Genomic DNA, 13,294 nt, shown 5'->3' on the forward strand with positions numbered 1-13,294 from the left:
CAAACAAGAACCTAAAAGACCTGTCACTATGCAGAAATGGTATTGCCAAGGCCATATACTCCCTCTACATGCAAGAAAAAACCCAAACATCAGTACAGAAGGGCATTAAACTGTTAGTCAAGACAATACTTTAAAACCTTGTAACAAATAAACTGTATCTTCTACAAGTTCACTAAATGAAACCAGCACTCAAAGCTTAAGCTTCCATTCTCTCCCATCCCTCCAATATAGGGGAATCACAACCTTTCTATTATAATAGTTACCAAACAAAACTGGCCTGTTGCAAGAGTAATAATTTCTGTTAACTTTCAACTGGTTACTGAAATAACATGAAACGCAGTTTTTAATGAACTGGCATTTAAATATTTTTAAAAAGAGGTGGGCATTAACTATCTAAAGAACACTTCTCATAAGAAATAGCAGAGATCAAGATTAGTATTTTAAAGAGATATTTAGAAGATATATGTATGTGCTGGGATGGAAAATATACTCTTTGACAACATCCATGTCAAACTCTTTTTACCACAGATTAGTATTAGGCTTCTACAGGCTTTTATTTGACGAAATTGACAATTCCTTATTATTTATTCCCTTGCCTGAACTCTGAGAACAGTTAAATTTGAATCTTGATCTTTATGTACTTTTGGACCACTCCAGAACTATTCTCCACCTGGGAGACCACAGAACAGAATCCTGGAACCTGTGCTAAGGCAGATGGAGAACAGCAAGTGATCTGAGACAGCCAACATGGCTTCACCAAGGGCAAGCCCTGTCTGACCAACTACGTGGCCTTTCAGTGATGAAGTGACTCAATCAGTGGACAAGGGAAGGGCTACAGATGTTTTCTGTCTAGACTTATGCAAAGCCTTTGACACAATCCCCTACGACACCTTTATCTCTAAAATGGAGAGTATCTATGGGTGGATTAATAGATGGATAAGAAAGGGACTGGACAGCTGCATCCAGAGGTGGTGGTCTATAGCTCAGTCTCGACAGACATCAGTGACAAGTGGGGTCCCTCAGGGGTCCGTGCTGGGACCAGTGCTATTCAATGTCTTCATTTCTTCTTAAACCACGACATTAGTGAAGTTTTTTGTGATAGTGTGGGTAAGCTAATTGGTGTTTAGATTTAATATTGGCACTTGGTTTGTCTATTGAGGGCATGGATACGCTTTTGAGAACACAGGGGGTTAAAAGTTGTGATCTTTTAAGGGAACTTTTTTTTTGAATTTTGGCTTGAGACTGAGCAAACCCCCCTGCCCGGCTGAGCTGGGCAGGGGGGGAAGGGGAGCTATGTGGTCCGAGAGAGGTAGGTCAGGCTGGGGTTTAAGGGTGGAGGAGAACATTGCAAGGGCTTCGGGCAGCTATTTTCTATTCTCTCTCCCCCTTGGAGAGAGGGAGAAAGAAACAGAGTCGGTGCTTGTGATAGTGGGCCGGCGTGAAAGAGAAGGGGGGGGTGCCCGGCAGGGCAGCCAGGCGTGGGAGTTGATGAAGTAAACCAACAGAGAGCCTGAGACTTTTTAACCCCTCTGAGGAAGATGGGAACTTTGCTAATGTTGATTCTTCTTGAAGTTGATGAGATTGAGAAGATGTTAAGATCGAGAAGAGGTTGAGAAGAATTCTAGGTGAGAGGAGATGATAGAGTGGCTTTGGGCTGGACTTTTCTTGTATAGCCACAGCAGAACCACGGGTGTTTCTGTGACACAGAGACTGCATTCTTGGGGGAGGCGATGGCTCAGAGCCAAGAGAGTGCAGTGATGTAGAGATGTGTGAACAGAGACGACGGGTGAGGAGGGTGGTGGTGGTGCCCTCCGCTTCGAAGAAGAGAGAAGAAGAAGATGATCTCTGTTCAAGAGACCCCTCGGCCCCAGGGGGTGAAATCTGGGGGGGACAAGTGTCCCAAAAGGAGAAGGACTGTGCTCTCTTTAGAACTGAACAAAGTATCCTTAAAATGAAAAACCCTAGAAACAGCTCTGATCCATGTGCAGTGGTGAGAGCACTAGACATAGAAAGAATGTGGCGCAAGAGGGACTCCTCTCTTCTTGAAGAACTGAGAATCGATTACCTAAAGGGTGGCAATAGAATTGGAAATTTGGTGGGGGGAGGAGGAAGAATTTGGAAAGTTTTCATCTTGTGTTCTATTGTGTTTTGTGTGTCTTCCTTTGTAGTTGTAGGTTAATAAATGTTTTTTTCCTTTTAACCTTAAGTTAGAGCCTGCTTTGCTCTGTCTCTGATCACATCTCACAGTGGGTGCCAGAGAAAGAAGTGATCTCGTGGGGGCACTGGCATTGTGCCAAGCTCAAACAATTACAACTAATAACACAGACAAATGGATCAAGAGCACCCTCTGCAAGTTTGCCAATGACCCCAAGATAAGTGGTGCTGCTGACACTCCTGAAGTTCAGGATGTCATCTAGGGGGACTTGGACAGGCTTGAAAAGTGGGACCATGGAAATATCACTAGGTTAAAAAAGACCCTGTGCAAGGTGCTGCATATGGGTCAGGACACCCCAAGTATTAGCCCAGACTGAGGAATGAATGGATCAAGAGCAGCCTGTGAGCAGGACTGGGGTCTGCAGGGGGATGAGAGGCTGGACATGACCCAGCCATGAGCATTCACAGCCCAGAAAGCCAAACGTGTCCTGGTCTGCATCCAAAGCAGCGTGGGCAGCAGGGGAGGGAGGGGATTCTGCTCCACCTGGAACCCTGAATCCAGCTCTGGGGTCCCAGCACAGGAAGGACATGGAGCTGTTGGAGTGAGTTCAAAGGAGGGTCTGGATTAGAGGGATGGAGCACATCTCCTTTGACAAAATGCTGGGAGAATCAGGCTTGTTCAGCCTAGAAAATAGATGACTTTGGGGTAGCCTAATTGCGGCCTTGTAGTACCTAAAGGGATTTTACAAGAAAAAGGGTAAGAGACTTCTTTTGTGGAGCATGTAGTAACAGGATGAAGGGGAATGTCTTCAAATTGAAAGTGAGTGGGTTGCATACATACTAAGAAGAAATTTTTACTGTGAGAGTGGTAAGGCACTTGCCCAGAGAGGCTGTGTATGCCCCATCCCTTAAAATGTTCAGGGTCAGGTGGGATGAAGCTTAGAGCAACCTAATCTAGAGGAAGCTGACCCAGTTCATGGCAATTGTATTAGAGACAGGCAATCTCTAAGGTACTTTCAACTCAAACCAGTCTGATTCTACTGTGTCTCACCCCAAAGTCACTGACTGTATGACTGCAAAATGCAACAGGCATAATTAGGAGGAGTCTGCTTGTACACAAGCACTTGTGCACAAGCTGCCACATCTACAAAAGGCACTCTGCCCCCTCAGTCAATGACTGAATGGCAACAGCTGGTAAATACAATGGATTTTTAATGGCATCTTAATAACTAAGATTTGGGCAGCCTACCCTGTTTGAGACCAACTGTTTAGGACAACATGCAAGAGAAAATTATGTACGTTAATTCTCCAGTAATAGATATTTCAGCACAAGAAGTTCACTAAAGAAATCCATCAATCCACCAAAATTTAGCCTCATAATTAAACTGTTAAGAAGAACTTTCACAAAAAAGCCTCTTGTAAAATCACAAGAGCAGCATCAGGACCTCAGATGGGTCTGTCCTAATAGCCCTGTTTAAAGCACCATAGGCAATCAGTGCATATCCAAACAGCTGATGAGGCCAGCTGTGTTCAGGGACTGTTGAATAACTGAATTTCCTAATACTACGAGAGGGGATGAGTTTCTTACTAGAAGTCCAACTTAGACATGTGTTCCCAGGAATGTCAATGTTCTGTGTTTTGCATACAGAAGTATTTTCCAAGAGGTTACTTTAGCACAACACAAAAAAGGGGATACATCTATTAGGAGCACTCATTAGAAAAGCATGATCTCGTTTTCCTGAAGAGCTGCAACTAGAACACCATTTTCTTCCCTTGTGACAAACTCCAAGGGGTAACCTGCTTCTGACACTGATGAAAAAAGTCCACTGAAAAGATGATAAAGTAGACTATCCCAATCAGGATAAATTACTTTTCAAAACACTAGCATACCTGTTAAAGGTAGTAGTCAAATACTGTGCTTTGAGGCTCTGTAGGATTCCCTTTTTCGTGTTTTACTCTCAAATTTGAACTGTTCATTGATCAAAATTAGTAGGATTTAGCAAGGACAACAAACAATTCTCTCTTAATTGCACATTTATTTTCACGTTCAGGTGGGCAAGTATGGGATCCTAAGCCAACGTTCAAGTGAACAGCTGCAGTAGCCTGTGTGTGCTGAAAATTACAGCATCTCTCAGCTATAGAACCATCTGCTCTGAATGAAGTGATACTAATATGTTTTACAAATAATGCATACCCCACTAATAGGCTAAAGAGAACTGCTCATAAAAGACAAAGCACTAAATATTTTTCACTCAGAAAAATAGTTTGAGATAATTTACAGTTTAAGAGAATCTTAGAATAGACTGGCAAATATAATTTTTAAATAGTAATCATAAAAACACAACTATACATTTTTTCAAAGTTACTGCAAATTAGTATTCAGACCATACCAAAACCATTTTAGTACAATACTCCTCTTCAATTATCCACCGTGTATTTTCAATTAGTACTAAAATCTAATTGACAATAGAAGAAAGGCAAGCCACTGCAGTGTAATTTCTACAGGAGATCACAGTTTTACAGAAAAAGTTGTCTTGTTATGCCAGTGTGCTCTAGGCTCTCAGAGAATAGGAACACACCCTACAGCCTATATATGAGTTAGCATTCCAAATGGAAGGTTAAAAGACTTTGGTATGGCCTCAGCACTATTAACATGTAAAAAAGTAGCCTACAGAATTTAAGAAAAGTCCCACAGACCCCAGTCCAAGGCTCTGCTGCCCACGAACCACTTCTAAGCAGAGAAGCCACATCACACAGTCTGACTGCCATGTTAGTTTGGAGTTGCCGTCTGCAATATGGACACAAAAAGTACTGTATGTTAGATTAGCAAGATAATGCAACAAATCAGTTTGTACAAATTTACAGTAATTGCATTTATATTCCCAGCACGTCCATGCAGTGTGGCTTAATTGGATTTGAGGCAATTCCAATCTAATCTTAACAAATTCAGTCGTAAAATTATTTTTCTTATGTGAAACAAGGTGATTATTTTTAAGAAGACTTAAAAGAAAATGCAGTCTAGTTACCCCTGCATCTACCCTGGAAACTACCTTCAGTACCACACCATGCCTAAAAGAAACTACATCACAAAACAAATTTTTAAATGTTCAAGACTGAAGAAGAAAGTAAGGAAATACAGTGAGTTTATTTTCCCTCATCACATAAGATGATCATGCACCACAGCTCCCTTTACACATCTTTCCCAGCCCACAGGAAAAAAAAATACACAAAGATGACAAAGTACTATGTCAGAATTAATTCCATTCTTGAAATCCTAGGTTTTAAAAATTAGGTAAATTAAAATCTTGTGCAGATGGTATTCACTAAGCTTCCTTGCAACAGGCTGTTTAAAAGTACCACTGCACATAAAAGTGGCAGTAGAGTCAAGGATTTATCAAGTGGAATCACTAGAACAAAGCATGCAAGTGTTTTTCATGAGAGCATTTTGGTAACCAAGAATATTGTTCTTTGTTTTAACTAAAACATCACTGAAAATCCAGTTAGAATTACGCTGAACAGTGCAAGGAGGATCCAACAAAAACTAATAGGCCATTTGCAGATGATCACAGGTAGTCCAGATGTGAAATACAAACACAACAGGAACAAAAAGAAAGGCTCCTGGCCACTGCCACAGCTTGAGACTGCTGTTAGTAGAGATCCTGTCCACAGTTAGCAGATGAAGTAAGTCTAAACTTGATTAAAAAAATACTTAGGTTTCAGAAGGCTGCTGCATCTAGGGTTTATAAAGATGTACTTCAAAACTTTTTCCATTTTAAAATGGTGCAAGTTACTCTTCATGTCAGTTTGCTACCAAGACCCATATGCTTAGATGACTTAATGTCTGGTCTTTATTTCTAACTTAGGTTAATTATGACCTTCAATCACCTTTTTATGCAAAATACTGAGGCTCTGGCATCAAGTGCAAGTTTGCATGCCATTCTTTTTGGTCTCAACCCAAAACTAAAACTAACAACTTCACAAGCTCTCCACTGTTCATAGGCAAATATGTTTGAACAGCTTACTACATGAATAAAATCTGGAGGTCTCAACTGACTTCTTTTAAGAACAGACAACCCTTATTAAGAAGACTGCTTTAAAATAGCAGTCTCCAACATTCTTGTCCTAGAAAGACTGTAGTGACACGAACAAGATGATGTACTTGGATCTCTATGGCTCTCAGCAAAGCAGTGTGACCCCACAGAGTATTTGTTTCCTGTGAACCACAGGCTGTAGATAGAAAACTTCAAGAGAACTGCTTACTTGCTTGTAAGGACTTCCGTGTACTAACTGGAGACTTCACTGATCTCTTAAGCACTGCAGCATTTCTCAAAAAAAAAAAAAAAGCCAAGAGCACCTGTCATTTGAAGTACTTCCAGCTTGCATAACACATTTATCTTCATTGAAGCGCTCTATACAGTACTAGCAATCAGTGTGCAAGTCAGTTCTCTGACTGAAAAAAACCATTAGGTCTTAAAAACGTTTTTTTGGTCTACCAGTTCTGCTACTATTTTTATTGCTTCCAAGGCTGTAAAGACTCCTCTCTTACAGCTAGTCTGGAAAACCGGCATTATTAGCATTTTATTTACACTTCTACCTGACCTAAAAAAAGTATTAAATATGGCTAATTACATTCTAGGAAAAAAAAAAAGTTTTCTGAAATGAGTTTTCAGCCTTAACACCATACTAAACCAGCAGATTGACACAGAATTTGAGCTGTGAGTTTTCTCCCACCCTCCCCCCAAATATTTTTAAAATACTGAAGAATCCCCAGTACCATTAAAAAAAGCTGATTCAGTTTTTGACTATTAGCCTCAGAGACAGTATTACACTTCAGGTTATTAAAATAGCTTGGAAGTTACTGCATTTAAAACCTATGAAACCATTATGTTCAGGAAACCGGGTTCTATAACTACTAAGGAAAAGTTTGTCTTAAAATACATTCAGACTAAGGAGAACAACAAAGGCAAGTTGACTGAGTAAATGTGCTCTCTTTATAATGCTGAAAGGAAGCAGAACTAAAGACACAGTTGTTCAGTTCAGCAAACTAAGTGGTTCTCTCTCACATGCAGTGCATGTCAGCCATCTATCTTTCGATAAAGTTACTTTTTCCTCATAAAGCACAGATATGATTTTACACCAAAACACTCTTAAACACTGTTTACAGCATTAACTGAATGCCAGTTTCTAATTAGCTGCAGTTCAAGCAAGTCATGAGTAAGGTTTGCCTAGCAAAGAAGCAAGTAGGTTCTTATGTTTTTCAAGAGAAAAGACATCAGAAGTTCAAAAGCCATATGGTTTATGCAATTAGTTCTGGTTGCCATAGAACAGTTCCAATTATAACAGCAGATTTTTATATGAGAGCTTTAGAAAATATAGTGGAGCTAACAAGATGAAGACTGGCTAAACAATATCCACAGTGGCCTACTAACTTTCCTTTCAACATAGATATTTTGGTGTGCAATATACTCAACTATTCATGCTCAGCTGAAAATGCAAGCTGAGGCTGGATCCCAGCAGTGCTGAGACAGAGACAAGGAGGTGACAAAACAGGTAAGCCTTCAACCACTATTACCACCTCACACGAATACAGATGCTAGGGAGAAACATTCAGTGCATCAAAATTCTGACTAAAGTCTTTCTACCACCTGTTTCAATTCATACTTCTGTATCCTGGTCATTCATTGGTGGGTGGGAAATCATTCCACATAGGTTTCATACACATAATTATATTTTAGACACTGCACTAAAAAAAATCACTGCACAGATGCCTGTCACACTTACTTATGTACTTCTAAACAGTATTACTACATAAAGGTGATTACACTCTGAATTTAAGATGGCAAATACTAAACTCATCTGCTTACTTCAATATGTTATCAATGTTCAGAGGCAAGCCAAGCTGGACCATGAGATGCCTTCAGCCTCAAAGGTCACCGCTGACACAATGTCCTTGGTCAAGTCCTACGAGATGTAAATGTGCTCCTGAAGATTCTCCTCAAACCTTCAGAACATGCCTTAGTATTTTGTGTTTGCCCTTCCATCCTGTTTTCCAGCGCAAGGAAAGCATGCAATATTAGACACAACACATTACCATTTGGACAAGCAAATTCTAGAGATTTTGTTTTCATAATACCAAACTGCAGAACAAGAACCACCTCTGGCTGCATACATCGTTCTTAATCTCTTCCAGACAGAAAGATCTAAACCAGAACTTTGTTCACTGCTTGTAACAAAGTTGTTTTCTTTCCACAGGATTTATTCCATCCACTTTGACTCGAAACAGTAATTAATGCATTTCAACAAGGATAAACGGTTTCTTGTCTGTGGAGACTGTTAAAAAACACATTAAATTAAAAAAAATCCCATCATTATAAGAGGGCTCACTGAAAGGTAAGACCTGGCACAATACAAATGAATTCTGAATTAAAAGGCTGAATTTTGCTTTAAAAGGCACAACTCAGAAAAACAATTTTTTTTTTTTAGATATTAAAATTTTAAGTGCAGAGTTATGGATACTTGGAATAGATGCAATTCTTCATGCTTCCTCTTTAGTCATTTTTATCTTTACTGGAGTGTTAATTTGAAAGACTCCTTTTTTTCAAATGGTCAGGTACCTTAGAAGCATATACAAAAGTACACTACTAATTTCTGCACACTCAAAATAGCTGTTCAAAAAGAGATAACAGAGACTGTTCAATCTAAATTATGCAAAAACTATTACATAGCTTGCCTGAACATCCTGAAGTCCTTTATGGGTAAAAGCAAGGCCAGAGGCATGTCTTCAGCTAAGGACCTTGCCTGCCAGAACAAAACACTACTCACTCAGTCTCCCTATAGGAAGGATAGCTGTCAAGGAGAGCTTAATTATTGCTCTGAGATCCACATATTAACAGGACATCCTCTGCTTGGTGAGTCTGCACTAACAGGCTAAACAACTCTTATTTCTTTGTCTCTGTTTTTACTTTTTAATAGTATAAGCCACCATTTGTCTATTAGCAGCCCTACCCACCTGCATGTGCAGTCATTTGCTGCTCCCTCCATTACACTACTGAAGAATCTGCAGCACAAACTAGATCAGGGTACTGCTTGATGAGAACTCATGCAGCTCAGGAGAAGAAATCAGAAGAGCACCTATTTATTTATGCTAAGTTATATGGAAGAACTTTGATAAAATAGATGAAAGACAGAAAACTTCACAGAAAACTTAGAATTTTTCTGATAATGAGGTGGTCTCAAATCTTCAAGTAACTTAAAAAGTTACTAATGTAAACACAGGCAATTAAGACCAGAAAGCATGCGCCCTTTGCAACAATAAAAAGCAATTTCTAGCCTCTCAAAAGTGGCAGTTTAGAAGTGGTACCTTTTCAGAGACTCTTCAATGAATCACTAAAGAAGTAAAACCACTTAACATTTCTACATCTTGGCCTCAAAGTCATGATGAGTTGAAATAAGAAAATGAAGATGGTTATTAAAAAAAAATCCATATGAATATTAAGGAAAAGGATTCTATTTCACCCCTGTGATTGCTGCTGCAGAAGTTAATCTGCAGAAGCTTTCAGCAGATTAACTCTTCTTTCAGCAGTAAAGAAGAGGCACCCAAAGCAGACTTGCCTATTCCAGGTAAGCAGTGAGAAGATAACTGAAAAACTGCAGACGGTTGAACAACAAACAGCTATTTGCAGAGGTATGAAAGAGCTTAATAGTGCTGGTGACCACACTAAAAAGGACAGAAGCAAGAAAGTGCAAATTATCTATGGAATGTAAATATTTGTAGGAACACTAAAAATGTACACATAGATAAAAAGAAAACGTCTTCGCTCAGTTATAAATGCTTTTGGAAACTTTTAACATTTCTGCAAAATACTTAAGAGTATTAGGATACTCTAAACAATCCCCTACTAAAGCTACTATGCATAAGAAATGAAGCCAACATACACTTGCAAGGGGTTCTGAAAAAATAATGCACATACCACATACAACAAGGCAAGAACATTGCTTGGCAATGGACTAATCTACAGAAAATAAACAAACAATCTTTCCTGAATGAAATTACTGATTTTCCTATCAGCTGGAGTTAAGGGAGGGAAGCATTCAGGGTAACTTAAGTTATCCAAGAACCCATATTAGAAAGATCAACTCTAACAGCTGTAAAGAAAACAAGCACCTCCATTCCATTAAGGGACCAGTTCAAGTGAGACCCCAATAAACTATAATCATTTTTGCGTTCCTAATTACTGAAGTCAATTTAGCCACACAACCACTTCTACCAACAAAACTAATTCCCTGAGCAAGGCAGCATCAACATGCATTACTAATTAGCTAACACACAAGGAAAAAATTCCAAAACTCAGCACAAAATTATACTTTTTCCTTGTATTGCCTTCTTTCATATAAAAAAGTTCAAAGATAGCTAAGGGAAAATTATGACTTTGGTTACATTTGAAATTTTAACTAAATGTCAAGTTGGGCCTCTTTGAACACAGCTAATACTGTTGTTCAGAATGAGTTTCACCAAAATGATGAACGCAAAATCACAAACAGCTATTCTGATCTCAAATAAATAAGCTGTGAACAATTCCAATACTTAAATAATACTTTAAATAAGACTGACTTTTAACAGGAATGATTTTTCAACAGGAATGATTTTTCAGCCACAAAACTTGCCAACTATGTTTATTGCTCTTATTTGCTGTCCCAGTATCCTGTGTTAGCTCTCCCAGCCCTCTAGCGAAATGCTCTCCAAGGCAATACGACTCTGTCAAAACACGTATGTATTCTTTGAGAGGTAACTCCATCTTATTGTAGACATTTCCCTTCAGCCTGAGACATCTGCAGTCCTCTCAAGCCTACTAACACAAGAAAACAGAAGATTCAGTGGGGTGAAAGGAGACAACTTGATGACTCTTCAAATATAGCAACTTGATAGGTTGAAGGGTTTCAAAGTCAACATCCACTTGAACTGGCTAGGATGCCTACTTCAATTTTTCAGCATTTACCTCAGTATTCCAGCTGGGCCATGTAAAACTTTCCCCCCTTTCATACTGCAGTTACACCTTTCTTCCCCACTGCTCATTTCAAAAGCTGATGTTTACCAACAGAGAGGAACAGGAAGCAAACCAAGTTAGTCTGACTGAAAAGGTATACAAATCAAAAAAACTCAGGTAAGAAAAAGATGCTCTTCTAATCAAGAAAGCATGTGTCACCTTCAGGGCCACACACTACTCCATTTACTCTTTGGTGCACCTTCCTGAAGGACAACATGGTTTTCTCCCTCATGCACTCAGCTTTCTTAACCACAACAGAGAGCCCAACGATGGATGACAGGATTCATCTTTCAGAAGAAGGGTGAAAAGGTTAGAGGAACAGTTCTCTTGTGCTGGCTTTTCATGGCAGTACTCCTTGCTCAAAGCTCAGTGGTAAACTGTAGAGATGGTTAGGTCCAAAATGCTCCCCCCATCACAGACATTCCATCAGAGGGTACATCTCAGCAGATCCACAGGGCATGAACCTGTTATCACCATCACAGCCCTACCCTTCAAACTGCTGGATCTCCCTTCAGGAGAGTTTTTGCTCTCTCACTGGGAACTTTTAGCTCAAATGCAGATTTAGACAAGAGAAAAGTTGCATGACTAACCCTTAACCCTCATGTATACTGCTAATTAGCTGAAAAGATGACATCCTCAACACTATACAAAGAGGGGGAAAATGCAAGCATCTCAAAGTCAGAAACCAGTAATCGCCATGCCTCTCCCTCTATACCCATCTTTACAAGTACTATCCAAGTGCTATCAGTCTAGACAGCAAAACAATGCCTACACACTCAGATGTCTCCATAAGCCCAGATCATCAGCGTCCTCACAGACTGATGTGCCACAGCATCCCTCTTTCAATTCCAAAAGTCACGACAAGCAAAGCTTATGTGCAACACAAAAATTATGTACCATCATGTACACATAGAATCAAGTCATTTTTACAGAGGAAATAGTAATTCTTCCACTGAGAAAACCTTCTGGAGAAGAAGAGACCCTCATAAGGTCAACAGCTCAACTAGCAACACAAGGTAAGATGTACTGGGATTTGCCAGTATCTTCCTTCCAGGACATACAACAGCAAACAAGCTACCTGAACAGCCTTGGACATGATGCCCAAAACTGCTTAAATGGCCAAGGATGACATCTTAGAGGTTAACTATTATTAAACTAATAAATACTTGCTTTCATTCTTTGGTGAAGAGCCTCAAAGTAGGATGGAAGGCAAAGAAGAGGGACTTGTGGCAACAACTGACTTGACCTGCCTTCCCTTCCCTTCCCCGCCCCCCCCCCCCCCCCCCCCCCCCCCGCCCGCCACACACAGCTGGGCTTGAGGGGTTGGAAGAACAGAAGGAAACACTGTTCAAATAGAAACACTTCCAGTCAGCATACTCTGCCCCTTCAGTCAAGATAAGATGAGATCACAGAATCACAAGGCTGGAAGAGACCTATAAGATCAAGTGCAAACTGTTCCCTAACACCTCAACTAAACCACATCACTGAGTGCCAAATCCAGTCTTTTCTTTAAACACATCTAGGGATGGTGACTCCACCATCTCCCCAGGCAGGCCATTCCAGTACTTTATCACCCTTTGCATGAAAAACTTTTTCCTAATATCCAACCTGTATTTCCCTTGATGCAGCTTCAGACTGTGTTCTCTGGTTCTGTCAGCTGCTGCCTGGAGGAAGAGACCAACGCCCTGCCTGACTACAGCCACCTTTCAGAAGTTGTAGAGACTGATAGGGTCATCATCCTTTTCTCCAGGCTAAACCACCCCAGCTCCCTCAGTCATTCCTCTCAGGGCTTGTGTTCCAAGCCCCTCACCAGCCTTGTTGCCTCGTCTGGATGTGCTCAAGCATCTCGACATTCTTCCCAAACTGAGGGGCCAGAACTGGACACAGCACTCAAGGTGCAGCCTCACCAGGGCTGACTGTAGAGGAAGGATGACCTCCCTGCTCCTGCTGGCCACACTATTCCTGACACAGGCCAGGATGCTCTTGGCCTTCTTGGCCACCAGGGCTCACTGCTGGCTCCTGTTCAGCCAGCTGTCGACCAGTGCTCCCAGGTCCCTTTCTGCCTGGGCACTCTCCAACCACACCGTCCCCAGCCT

General features: G+C 40.6%; 1 protein-coding gene across 2 annotated transcripts in view; it reads right to left on the reverse strand.

The window, feature by feature from the left end:
• Positions 1-13,294, reverse strand: part of ELAVL2 (ELAV like RNA binding protein 2) — an 87,988-nt gene that overhangs the window by 41,026 nt on the left and 33,668 nt on the right. The window lies entirely within an intron of this gene.

The sequence above is a fragment of the Serinus canaria genome, chromosome Z (assembly GCF_022539315.1).
Source record: "Serinus canaria isolate serCan28SL12 chromosome Z, serCan2020, whole genome shotgun sequence".
Classification (NCBI taxonomy): Eukaryota; Metazoa; Chordata; class Aves; order Passeriformes; family Fringillidae; genus Serinus; species Serinus canaria.